The following is a 14,208-nucleotide window of genomic DNA, read 5'->3' as shown; positions in this document are numbered from 1 at the left end:
TCCGCTCCCTCCGGGGAAGGAATGTCACCGCATTTAACTATGCAGATGACATTCAGCTTGTCTTCAACCTCGATTCCTCGGACGAAGCAGCCCAAGACTTTCAGTCTACCCTTTGCCACATCAGTAATTGGATGGGTGCTCACCATCTTAAACTTAACCCTGACAAGACTGAGCTTGTTCTTGTCGGAGGCCGATCCAACCCCTGGAACTTCACCTTCTGGCCCCTTTCCCTTGGCCCCCCTCCCTGCCCCGCGGACAAGGTGAAAAGCTTGGGAGTTTACATCTCCCATGATCTCTCAATGAAGCATCAGGTCAGTGCCACTGTATCCTCCTGTTTTTTCCAGCTAAGGAAGATCCGGAAAATAGCTCATTTCTTGACCACCGAAGCCCTCACTTTGGCACTGCTGGCATTAGTCATCTCCCGGATTGACTATGCCAACGCCCTGTATGCAGGCATTCCACAATATCAAATCAAAAGACTACAGCTGGTACAGAACCAGGCAGCCCGCCTGATCTACCATCAACCCAAACACCACCACGTCCGCACCCTGCTTAAAGCCCTTCACTGGCTCCCTGTATCGGAGCGCTGCAAGTTCAAACTAGGCTGTTTGACCCACAAATCTCTGGCCGGCATCGGCCCCTCCTTCATCTCCTCTCTTCTGCATCCTTACGTCCCCTCCAGGCACCTCCGATCCTCTCACCATGCGCTCCTCCAGATACCTAGGTTTAGCCGCAAAAAACACGGAGGTCTCAGAGTTTCTTTCCTGGCTCCCTCATTCTGGAACTCACTCCCGTTGGAACTCAGACTCTCTCTCTCCTACCCTCACTTTAGGTCTCTCCTCAAAACTCACCTCTTCCGCAGCATCTACACATAAGCACTCATCACCTTCCCTTTATGCCATCTTCCCCAAATAAGTGAACAGCGCCAAGAAACCGTCCGGTGTAAGCTGCGCTTTACAAGAATTGTTTACATTACATTACATTACTGTAAAGTCGATGGTTTGCAAGTAGTTATCTTCATTAAGTTGAAACACCAATACAAGCCAAAGACAAGAAGATCTTCCTTCCACTCCAACTGCCCCAAGTGTACTGGCTAAAAGCTCCAGAACACTCAACTGGCAAGAATATGGAATGGAAGCAGTGTTTACAAGGAAAAACAAGAGTGCACGCAAGGTTGCATGTAACAAATATATAATTAATTGAACAATACAAAACATGCTCTTTTGTTATCTTATGTATACCCTCCCCTTTTCTTGCAAAACAATGGTTACCAGGGACGTAGTGAGCCACCACGCCCCGTGACGTCAACACCAAGCAGCACGCACCCCCCCCCCCCCCCCCAAGGGATAAATAAAGGGCGTCTGACCGCTCGGACTCAAAGTGCCCCAGAACCTATAGTAACTGCGGGGACTCCTTTAGTAGGCTTAGGCGTGTCTGGCATACCGCGTAGGCCCCGAGGATAAGGATCCCCGTTACAAGTTGGTGTTTTACTGCACCAGTCATCGGCGCCTTCTGACAGTTTACGGACTCCGGTCCAGGCAGGACGAATCTTGCCGTAAGCCTTATCGCTCCGGACTACTATCATCGATATCTCACTTTCCAATGCCGGTGTCTGATCTCCGGGAATCATTGAGTCTACTCTAGCCGCTCCATCACTAGAGCAGACTGCCAAGACCCCAGCGCGCACTGCCTGGACCGTCGGCCCCTCTGCGGCTGGGCTGCATCTTCCGGGGCAGCGGGTGGTCGTCTTCGGTACAGTAAGGGGAGGTTTCTTGGTGGACCGGTGGGCCGTCTTTTTCAGGGTTGGTCTTTAATTTTTTTTCTCTTTAACCAATGAACAGGCTTTATTGGTAAGTACAGCCACCGAGACCTTCCTAGCACCGCCCCTAGCCTGTCAATCACTGTAAAACCAGCTTTCCGATTATCACCCCTTTGCCTTTTCGTATTGAAGTTGGTTGGAGACCGCAGCAAAACGGAGGCCATCGAATGATTTTTGGGATCTGCTGTCGGGAGGTAAGGCTCGCTCTCGAGAACCTCTCGCCTGATTCTGGAGGGTTGGCATCTGGGAAGCTGTCCGACGAAAGCGGAAGAGAGCAGGCCGACCACCAAGGAGGTGTCTTCACTATTAGAATCTTCATAATATAACTCCGGAGACGATGCTTCTTAGTGTTTGTACACACTGTTGATCATTCATTTTTTCCTGACTGCATAGGGGATGACTGGTGACCGCTGAGAGGCGGCGCTGGCTGCTGACAGCCTTGGGTCCTGACCAGTCAGCGAGGGGAGGGGCTTGACAGCTGACCAGTTAAAGCAGGACGGGGGTCTTATTTGTTGATCTGTCCGGTTGGCCTGCCTGCGTGTATTATCAAGCCCAGGGTGCTGACTTTGTGACCAAGGAAGGATTGTGGCTTCTACCAGGTGTTTGCTGGATACTTTCTGGCGATGGAATGACCTGTGCGGAAGAAAGGATCCTGACTGTAGCTGTCTAATCGGAGAGCCCTGACCCAGAATGGCAGGGCAAGAGCTGTAACATGAATTCTTGAATGCAGTGCTTTACGTGGGCTTGACCCGGTATTAATTAACAAGTATTGGCAGTTCCATTATTTCTGGCTTTAAAGGAATGTTGTATGCAGCGCTTTAAATAGAACGTGAAGTACTGACTAAATTGAGTAACGGACACCTAGGAAAACCACATGCATTACTCCTAATGACAGTTGGGGTGGAACGACACCCTGCAGAGTGCAGGGAGCTGCCAGTCTGCACAGAAAGTTTTCATACTGGTGTAGATACATTAACTCAGTGAGACGTTTTGACAATTAACTTTGAGAACCGAACAGCCATAGTTTGGTAAAAGTGTTAATGAATACCCCACAACCATATCAGGAACCTTGACTGTGGTGCTCTACATCACTAGGTTCCCGAAGAAGGTCAGTGCAAGCAGGGTACATGCTTCAGAGCTTTTTGTACAACCTGTTGTAAATGGATTAGGAGGTTCAGCTCTTTATCCTTCTAAGGCTGATAAATGTTCTTTGATTTGTTTAATTATAAGCAACAACTGTTATTAACATGCTGAATCTTTCTATACAAAATGCTATAGAGAAAAATATCAACACTCTGAAAATGGATGTGCACATGTACCCAGTTCAGAACTGCACCACTGTGCTTGGAACGAAAGACCTTACCGATTTTCGTTTGTATTTTATAGAACTCTTACTCTTCTTTAGAAAAACATGTTCCTCAGTTACAGCAAGCCACATCATATAGAGAGTATCTCTACACCACTGTGTATCAAAACAGCAATCTCTTGTTCATTTTTTATACAGCAGTTTTTCTAAAGGTCCTGGAGCTCCACAGTGCTGTTATTGGGCATTACAGTATCCCATAATCTCAATGATGTGGTGAGAGAAAAGGTGTAAATATCATATTAGAGACTGAAGAGTAAAGTAGTGTGAAGTGAAGAACTAGAATGATTGAAACACTCTGAAGACTACTGCCAGTTCCAGAGGTCTTAGTAATGTTTAATTCACAGTCTCATATTTTCAGAATTGAAACTATATAAATGCCAGTCGTTTACAACAAAATCGTGTTACTTATGTATCCTATGCTTCTAGAATGCGTTGGCAAACCAAAAGGTTTGGCTTTAACTGCAGGTCAGTCACTGTGTGATGTCTGGATACAATAACAGTAAGCTCACAGTCATCAAAGTACTGGGCTAGTGGTTAGTTATGGGAAGCACAGGATTTTAGTTTACTTGTTTTAATCCCTGCCCGTAGTTATAAAGGCCATGCCTCTTGGAAAGGATTCCTACTTCTTCCTAGGCTGCGTTCCGTTTAGAGACCCCCTATTTTTTCATCCCACTTAAAGCCCTGCTTGAATGTGAGGGGTAGGGCAAGATGCGGACTCTTGCCCTATTTTTTTAGCATGTTTTGGTAGGATGAATGTGATCAGACTAGAAACGAAAGTTGGTCTGGTGAGTGAAGTACGAATTTCTACAGAACTGTAGTGGACCTGGGAAGATTTTGTTTGTGATTACTTTGACCCATCCATCAAGGAGAGGATGAGTGACTCTTGTGTGGAAAAAACTTCCTTAACGTTTGCTAAGTATTTGGATTTGGCTGCATGTATCTGCAGGTTAGACATTTTTGTGAATCCAGAATAAAACCTGGCAATTTGACTACAAAAGTGGATGCTTATGGTGGGGGTTTGGGAAAGTTGTGATTACAGTTCCAGCACCAGAAAGCCTTGTTGCATATGCTACGCTCTACAGTTAACTCACTCACGCCTTGTGCATGCAGTTCTTTTGGGTAGACTTTTTGCATTGATGGATTGATTTTGAGAAGAAAGAAAGAGCCACTGTCGGATGAGGACGAGACGGGGTTTTTACTTTGAAATCTTGCTACAAGAGGGTGCTTGGAAATACAACGTGCTATTGTTTACACAAAGTTGAATAATGAGGCGAAGAGGGCTGGCTCTGAGGCGTTCCACAAGATGGGGAGAAAGTTGATGACCAATTTGTACCAGATGGCATGTTCCTGAGATGAAAGATAAAACCCAATCCTGAATACTGCCAATAGTGGCCAGTGTAGTGATCTGTTCAGTCTTGCTGCTGAGAGTTCGACATGTACCTGAAAGCAAACACCTCCTTTATGTTAGTGAATCTGAATTGTAATTGCACAAACCTCATCCCCGAAGTGACATCCTTGCACAGTATAGTGTGATGGTGGGAGAAAACAAACACCAGAAAAAGCGGTGGGTTTAAAACTGAAACAGCAAGGTTTTAGGGACTTTCTGGTATTCCTGTGCATTGCTGCTAAATAGGAGAATGATCGCCCCACTGTTCTAGCTTTGCGGATCTGGAGGGGCTTGATTAGGACGCAATGGGAGGATCTTAAGGCCATCCTTGGCAGATAGCTTATAATTCCATTGCTCAGATAAATAGAGCTGGATCTGTAAAATGCTGATGAGCAACTTGAAGATTACCTTCCTACGCACTGGCAGTAAGTGGAGTTGTTTTCACATTGGAGCCGATTGTGATCTGTTTGGTAAATTGGACTAGCGTGGCTGCTGTGTTCCGAGTAATTTCTATATATGAAAACCGACCGTCCACAGCAGTCTAGAAACTAATTGATAGCTGTCTCTGTCCTGCATTTCTGGTTGAAGCTGACTGGTTTAACCAGATTTTTGTTAACATGATCAATGGACTGCAGTTTGTGGAGAAAAAATCGTTTTTCTATTAGCCTGAGATTGGCAAATTCATCAGGATATAGTTACGCTTTTGATCATATTCAGGCAGAGAAAAGAAAATGGGGCCTTTTGAGACAGAAGGAGGCATACATGATTTAAATGATGGGAGAAACCACTGATAAGGCAATGTTTTGGATAACTTTGGATTCACTGAGATTGTCTCATAAAAGGTAATCTGAGTAGTGAGGTTACAGGGCTTAGGTGTCAAAAGTTTGAGAATTAGTCCACCAGTTATAGAATGAGGAATACATTTTGGCTAGCAGAGGAGATGGACAAGCACAATATATTGTGGCAGAGGTTTCCAATTTGGTAGAGTGGCACAAACTCCGAAGAAAGAGGGAGCTGGAAGACGTCAGGGGGTTAATGCACTGATTCATTGTAGAGAAAAGTGACTCGTCGGTGGTTCAGCAAAGTATACGTTTGCTCCTTGAATTATTTGGTTCTAGTTTGTTATGACAAAACGTTTATTTTTTGCTGTGCATTCGAAGTGTTTGAGAAAAACCATCTTTTTTCCCTCTGGATGTCCTTCACTATGATTTAGATCTGGCGAGTACAGTTTTGTTAGCTCCCCATCATTCATGATGGCGGTCATGGCCGAGGTTATTGTGTCTAAAGTAAACCGTCAATGGTAAGTTCAGGCTGAGAGTTACTGAGTGGGGGTGTAATGAAGTGTGTAGGCCTCACCTGGCTTTCGAGTGGAGAGGACAGATTGTTCATTTTAAGAGGAACAGCTTTACAGCTTGACCGGCTGACGGAAGCATAGGCGAGCTCTAGGAAGCCAAAACATGGTCTGTAGTGCCTGGTTTGGTTTACAGCAAGCTCTGGTGTAGAAGCCTTCTTCGTTCGGCATTTAGGGAAGCGAGTGCGTTTTAAACCCAATGCCTGTTATCTGTGAGTCATGCTCAAAACTTTCTAGAAGTTCGTATAGAGGATTGGCCCCATTCGCAGTCTGTGAAGGGGCGGGGTTTCTGGGAATGGGAGTGCACCCCTGTATACCTCTGAAATTCAAGTCCTGAGGCCACGTGGCAGGCGGAAGGGCACTCCCTAAAATCATTTGGTAATGAGCGCTAGGGAGTTTAGACCTTCGCCTGGCTTACTCCTGTGATTTTTACCCAGCATTTAACGTGCGCATACGTTGGTCCTTATTGTGGAGATGTCAGAAAAAAACCAGCACAGGGGCTCAACGTGTCGCTAAGGAACCAATAGTGCAACTCCAACGCCTCTCCCTGTGCCTGCATGTTGGTTTGTGCAAACCACACCTCGCAGCACCAGCAGTCTATCCTGCTTTTAGAGGCCGGCTTCGGATGGCCTCAGAGGCATGTTAGTTAAAAGGCTCCCCGCCCTTGCCTCACTAGCACAGACTCCCTGCTAGTGGGAAAAGCCATTGTAGGGCCTGGAGGAAGGACAGACCAGGGAAGTGGGCCTATTCACCCGGTCCCCTGTCAATGCAAACAGAGGGGCCTACTTGGATAGTAAGTTAAACTATAGTCAAGGCACCAGCTCTGCCACTTCTTCCCCAGCTGACCCCTCACGCCGAGGCCAGCAACAGGTTGTCAACCTTCCTTCTACCACAGCCTTCCTGTTTTATCATGCGGGAATATTATGGGTCTTCCTGGTCCTACATGTGGCCTCCATGCTTAGGTGTGCCCCAGCTAAGAAAGGATGCAGAGCTGCATTTATGCCGACAATGGTGCCCTAGTGGGCACACTCTCTGGAGACCATGCTTAATAGCACTGAAACCCTGACACTGTATTTGCTGATCCAAGAATTCCTGGTGGTTTGCTGTAGCGCTTTCTCTGGGCTATTTACTAGCCACCTACGTCTTGTGAAATCGCTTAAGGGACATTTGTTTGTATTGTATACTCCATGTCTTTCGAACGGGCAGGTCTGCTGTTACCGTGATTTGATGAGGGTAACTTCACCATTTTTGATTTGAGAGTTTTTTTCACTGACTGAATCATTGTTCCCTTTCCAATAATCTGGAGCTTTATTCATGGCACACAAGCTGTAGCATTGTGTACGGACACTCCGCACCAGTGTCATTATGTTCTGGCTCACTATTGAGAGGCGCAGCGGCTTTATGAATATGCACCTTATTTTAAGTTAAATGACCTCCTGCTAAAGTTTTCTAGAATCCTCATGTATTGTCACAGTGTTCATGTGAGTAGATCAGTAGGTGTTGCTACAAGTACCTGGGCTATGTTTTGTGCAGTGTAACATTCTCACTTATTTAAAAGTTAGCATTGTTGGAAAGCAAGAACAATTTCAGTTCTTGTCACATCATTGAACAGCTCTCCACAAACGCACAGCATTTCACTTGATTACATTCACCAGCTGTCGGGATCGATTGTTTTAAGTTAATTACATGTTAGCCATCATCCAGCCAGCCTTTGCAATGCACTGAGAGGAAACTGGTCTGAGCTTCTGTTTTGCTTTTATGTGAAAGAATATTAAAAATAGGTTTTTACTGACTATCTAGGATTTACACATTTTTAGGTGAAGCCTCCAAGGCACCACAAGCTGCTTCGTTGCAGTTTACCCAGCTCGTACAGTAGTGGGTTTAGAGGCTGCCCATTGCTTACCATTGGTTGGCCTTATTGTCACTCATTTGCTTGCTTGTTATTCAAAATCTTTCCTTTTCCATCTCGTGTTTGCCCCTTACCTGAACTTTACTTCTTTCTTTCCACTGCTCACTTTGAGGGAACTACTTTTTAGGCCGAAGCCTACCAGACAGTGCAGCTGTCTGGTTTTCCAGCAATATTTTGGGGTTATCCATAAAGCGTTCCTGGGGAAGCATTCCGCCCATTGCTTATCATTGGTTTTGTGGTTTGTAACTCACATTTACTTGATTTCTATTTGCTGGCTTTTTTTATTTAGGTTGTTCAGCTTGAGTCCATCCCTTCCAGTGCCCAAACCCTATTTACTGTATTACATCAGTACTGGATTTCTGTAAACAGGCCTTTCCATCTTGTTTTTATCTTGTCACGTTTGCTGTGCATTTAAGGACAAAGGTCAAATGTTGGGCTTCATCTCCCAGGGGGCTTGGTGTTTACTTTTCTTTCTCTGACTTCAAAATAAGAGGTTTTATGTGATAGTCATGCCTGAGGAGGGCTGTACGATGTCTTTTTTCCTAACTGTGCCAATATTTCAGAATATATCCGAATTAGAAAAGCACAAATGAAGTACATTTTCCCGCTAATTCTGAAGTGTGGTGGAAACTATTTGAATACTATCAAAACAAATCAGTACACTAGGTGCTAAAATTTCCGCACATTGTTTGTACGCTTTATACTTTTATCAGCAAAGCTGTATGTGTGGGCAAATGTAATGGTCATTTCAATTGAAGATATGTTGTCTGTAATGGCAGTGCGCTACCACACCCTGCATACTCCACTCTACCCCACTCCGCTCTGCACCACTCCACACTGCATCACTGCACGCTACTCCACACCACTCACTCTGCCATTTCACATTTCACTCTATGCCTCTTTATTCTACACCTCTCTATTATATGCCAGTGCACTCTATCCCAAACTGCTGTACTATGCACCACTCTACTCTTCACCACTGCACTCTATGCATTCTACTCTGCAACACTGCACTCTGTGCCAATGCACTCTACTGTGTGCTACTCTACTCTACCCCAGTGCACTCTATGCTAATCCACTCTGCGCCATTCTACTCTACCATGCACCGCTCCACTCTACTCTGAAACACTCCACTCTGCGCCACTCCACATTACTCTGCATAGCTGCACTCTTCGATACTGCACTTTGCACCACTGCACTCTTCGCCACTATATTCTACTCTGCAATACTTTGCGCCACTGCACTCTACGCCATTCTATTCTACTGCGCACCTCTGTTCTTTGCGCCACTCTATTCTGCACCACACTTTGCCCCTGCACCCTGCGCCACTCTGCCATATATCACTGCACTCTACGACAGTCTACTCCGCAACACTGGACTCTATGCCACTGCACTCTACTCTGCGTCACTCTACGCCACTACATCCTGCATCATTCCACTCTGCACCGCTCCACTCTGCACCACTTCAGTCTACACCATTCTACTTTGCAACACTGCACTTTGTGCCACTGAACTCTCCACCACTCTTCCCTGCAACACTGCACTCTACTACTGCACTCTACTCTGCACCACTCTACTGTACGTCACTTTAGTGCACTCCACGCCAATGAATTGTACACCACACCACTCTACTGTGCATCGATCCACTTCACGCCACTGCACCCTTATGCCAATCCACTCTAATCTACCCTGCATCAGTGAATTCTATGATATTGCCCTCTACTTTGAAACAATCTACTCTATGCCACTGCACTTTATGCTGTTGCACCCTGCACCACTCTACTCCACTCTGTGCCACGCCACTGCACTCTTCGCTGCGCCACTCTCCTCCACTGTGCACTATGCCACTGTATTCAAGGCACAGAATGGCAGCAAGGTTAAAAAACACTGCACTACCCAGTCGAGTCACTTATGTCTTATAGCACACGTATTGCCGTCCTCAAACGACCAGCTGCCACATGGCCACAAATAAAATACACTTTTGACAGAAAGATGAGGCAATACAATTTATACGATAATACTTCAGTGTGTAATAATAGTACCGGCCCTTGGTCAACCACAATATTCTTTTAATGCATCAAGTGTTGTACTTGGGTAGCCTTCGTAAAATCATTAAGAGATAGAACAGCGGTGTCGGGCTTAGCACCTCAGGCGTTTCCAAGTCTGTGGGTTATTCCGATTAAGTAACAGTCTAGTCCCGTATCCAGAGAATCGGGACTAGACTGTTACTTGATGCATTGAAAGAATATTGTGGTTGACCAAGGGACGGTACTAACTTATTTTGTTGCTGGTGTTTACCACCAAGAATTCTTGAACAGTGTTCACTATAATACTTTCCCCTGAAGAAGCCCTCTCTAGGGTCAAACGCGTTGGCTGTACCTACTTGTCTAAAGAATTTAAGAAATAATCTTCTACATATACAAAAAAACAGTGAAAGAACTTATTTAACATTGAAGTATTCTCGTATAAATTGTATTGCCTCTCATCTTTCTGTCAACACTATGCCACTGTACTCTAAACCACTGCACTCTATGCCAATGCACTCAAAACTACTTTATTCAAAACCAGTGCACTCTACACCACTGCACTCTTTGCCAACAACTCTGCACCACTGCACTCTGTCACTATACTCTGCAACACTTTACGCCACTGTACTCTACGCCATTGTATGCTACATCATGTACACTGCACCTCTCTATTCTACTCTGCACCACTATACTCTGCCCCACTGCACGCCACCCTACTTTACACCATTGCGCTTTCTCACTGCATTCCATGTTGCTCTATTCTAAACTTCACCACTCTGCTCTGCGCCACTCTGTGCCACTGCACTCAATGCCCTTGCACTCTGCTCTGCTGCACTCAACTCTTTGCCTCTACTGCACTCTATGCCACTGCACTCTATGCCAAAGCAGTCTGCATCTAGTCTGTTCTAATCTATTTTGCACCACTGCACTCTACCCCACTCTACAGCACTGCACTTTATTCTACACCTCTGCACTCTACCCTGAACCACTCCATACCACTTTACTATACTCTGAAACACTCTAAGCAACTGCTCTCTACAACACTGCACTCTACGCTAATGCACTATACACCCTTATACTCAAACTCAATTCACTCTATGCAGCTGCACTCTATGCCAGTCTACTCTGCACCACTGTACTTCACGCTACTTCACTCAAGGCCACTCTACTTCACCATACAACACTCTACTCTATGGCACTACACTCTGTGATGCTGTACTCCTTTAAACTCTGCTCCACTCTATGCCACTCCACTGTACAATACTTTACTCCATTCTATAATACTACTTCGCTCTACGCAACTCCCTCAATGACACTAAAGGCCACTTTACTCCACTGTATTGTACAACACACTATTTCACTCCAGTGTACTCCGCTCTGTGCCAATCCACTCTGACATTCTATGCCACTCTACTCCATGCCACTCAACTTTGCAAAATTGTGCTCCACTCTGCTAGTCTACTCTCATACACTGTTCCAATCTATGCCTTTCTACTCTGACAATCTACTCCACTTTACGCCACTCTACTCCACTCTACGCCACTCTATTTCCACAGTTCTCTAATCAACTCTAGCAACACACTGTGCATGACTCCCCTCTGCTCTACACCACTGCTCGACACTCTGCCACTCCACTTTACTTCATTCTGACACTCCTCGCCACTCTATTCCACTCTATGACACACTACTCGCAGCACAGCACAGCACGCCACTCGACTCCACTCAACTCAACTCTACGCCATACGATAGCATTCCACTCTACTTCATGTTACGACACACCACTCCACGCCACTCTCCTTTATCCCATTAATTTTTGGCCATGCTGAACAGCAGCCATGCTGGTGTGCAGCATGGCTATGCATATTGGTAAAACCAATAGCTCTTGCATAGGCGAGACCTATTGGCCTTGCTAATGCTTGTTTCTTGAGCCCTCCACAAAAGTACATGTTTTTTTTGCCATCTCTCTAATATACTTCTCTCCCCAAACCTGCTCCGTCTTGCTCTAGCTGGCCCGTCTCATTTCCTCCTTACCGTGCATTGCTGTCTCTTGTTTTATTTTTTGCTGAAGCACTCCACAACGAGTGCATGGGTTTTAAATCCAGATCCATTCTGTGGTTCTCTTCCCACTACTATGCGCTGTATTGCTCTATCTCATCCATGTGTTTCTTTTTCCCTCCCGCACTGTCTCTTGTCCATATGCTTCTCCTCCTCACCCTGAGCTCTGTTTCTTTCAATGTCCAGTGTTCTCTCCCTCATGTGCTTCCCCACCACTCTGTGTGCTGCATTTCCCCTTCTCCCCCCACCCCCCACCTGCTTCTCCACTGCTCCCCCAAAGCCTGTGAAACTTTTTTTTTTTTTTTTTTAAATTAGCGCATCCGCGCTATAACAACATCTTTTTAATATTTGTTTTTACTGATCCCAGTGGAGTCTGTCTTATGTGGATCAGAAGATAATAAAACTAAAACCAATTTCACCCGTGTCATTCCGCTGGCATGCGTATGTGTGCCGATGCACCCTTTCACTTATTTTTTTCAAATTATTTTGATGAAACGGAACAGAACCCCTGTTCTGTACAGAACCACCAAAATCAATTGGCAAAGCTATCGGTTCCCAAAGGTGAGCCCTATTGGCTTTCCCAATGCATGTTTTTTCCTGTAGTGTCATACTATGTATGGATCATTGCTTTACAGATTGTGACTAGGTGAACTTTATTTAAGAAACACTTGCAAGGCCGTTTTACCATTAGCCTTGTAGTTGAAGATCTGTTGTGAACAATACACAGAGTGTACTTTTCAGTGGCACCTAGCACTTGATTGGATTGCTTTCTTCCCTACCCTTGTTATCTCCTCTGCTTCTGGTCATCCTTTAGACTGGGTGATTTGAATCCTTCCACTACTGACTTGGGGAAACCACTTTTTAATTTTAATGTTCAAGGCTTTCATTACTTTCCTCCCCATCCACTCCTTATTAAATTGTAGCACTTTTCTTTCCTCCAGTTTTACTGGTAACGGGCTTTGACAGCGCTGATGAATATGGGAATGACTGGAATTCTATTATGTCATTAGCGTGTGTGTATCACACAGTCTGCCATTAGCATGACATAGCGATGATGGTCCTCCTAGGTGCCCTCCATGCAGACTGAAGCCTGAAAACTTACTATGATAATATGTTTTAAGATTTTGTGGTCAGTGTAAAGGACTTAGTGGTGCGACTTGCTTCCATGAGGTTGATGGTTGAAGAATATAACACAATTATTTCCCAATGTATGTAGGTTGTAAAAATATACGGATAGTAAATAAAAAAACGGGCCACCTACAACTACATTTAAGACACTACTTTAATTAGATCCTTTTTTGTGGTGTTTATAATGATGGGAAAAGTAATTAAAGAAAAAACAAACCAGTGCCAGGAGGCTGCTATAATCATCATTGACCTTTTCACAGTGGGTGACATTGAAGAAATTCTGTCCGTTATTCTATATAGGCCTGGGGCAGTGCTTCAAATAGCTTCTTGAAATGTGACTGGCTGATTTGCATGTTGGTTTTATATAGGGTGAATGTTTGAACGCCCTTTACTTCCACGTGGCGATATTACTGACCATACCGAATAATGATTGAAACAAGTGAGGGGGTTAAGATGTCCATGCATGATCAAACTAGTGAGATGTACCACTCCTAGATTTTGCTAAGGCACCAAAATAGATCAAATCTCTTGGCAGATACTTGAGAGGAGTCATTAGGTCCGCCCCTTGTTTTCCAAGTACAGCAAATATGGTGCTTTGACTTGCTGTTAACCACGTTAATCAAACAATTTGGATGGACACAAAATGTTAAAGCATCTTTTACAATGCAAATTTCGCCCCATGAGGTCTGTACTTTATTTTATCTGTGACTTCTTAGCCCAACAAATAAAAAAAACATTTTTTCAGAATTTTGCCTTTAGTACACCCTAATTAATTATATTGTTTACTAAACTCCTATTCAATAAACAAAATACATTTCTTTAAAAACATTGAGAAGGAATTGAAAAACATAAACAAACTGTCACACATGTTTTCCAGGTTTGCATGAAACAAATATTTGATAGTCTCCATTTCAGACCACACGCATCCTTTTAAAAACCTAGGTCTTAAAACTTTATATTTTGAGGAATTATCTTTTACAAATAAAGCATGCTGAATATTTTGCATTCCATTTTCACATGGTGAGCAAATCCTGTATGACACTTTTATCCTGTCCTCCCATAAGCCAGGAGTTAACCCTCAACTTAAAATTCTGGAAAAAAACCCTTACTCTGTATTGTGAACCGTCTTTTATATAAAATTGGGGCAAACCTGTAGCAGCTGTTTC

At 44.5% G+C, this 14,208-nt stretch overlaps 1 protein-coding gene across 3 annotated transcripts in view; it reads left to right on the top strand.

Moving 5' to 3' along the window:
- The first annotated feature begins 1,410 nt into the window (after positions 1-1,410).
- The window catches only part of CHST12 (carbohydrate sulfotransferase 12), a 155,284-nt gene continuing 142,486 nt past the window's right edge, over positions 1,411-14,208 (top strand). The window contains exon 1 of one of the 3 annotated variants that reach the window (XM_085629218.1): positions 1,411-2,013. The gene's annotated coding sequence lies outside the window, so the exon portion shown is untranslated. Of the gene's footprint in view, positions 2,014-2,127; positions 2,572-2,612; positions 2,928-14,208 lie in introns of those variants that run through there. The other 2 variants (XM_085629221.1, XM_085629219.1) reach the window with 2 other exon arrangements.

Source organism: Triturus cristatus, chromosome 10 (genome assembly GCF_964204655.1).
Source record: "Triturus cristatus chromosome 10, aTriCri1.1, whole genome shotgun sequence".
NCBI lineage: Eukaryota > Metazoa > Chordata > Amphibia > Caudata > Salamandridae > Triturus > Triturus cristatus.
This window is presented reverse-complemented; position numbering and strand designations above follow the sequence as displayed.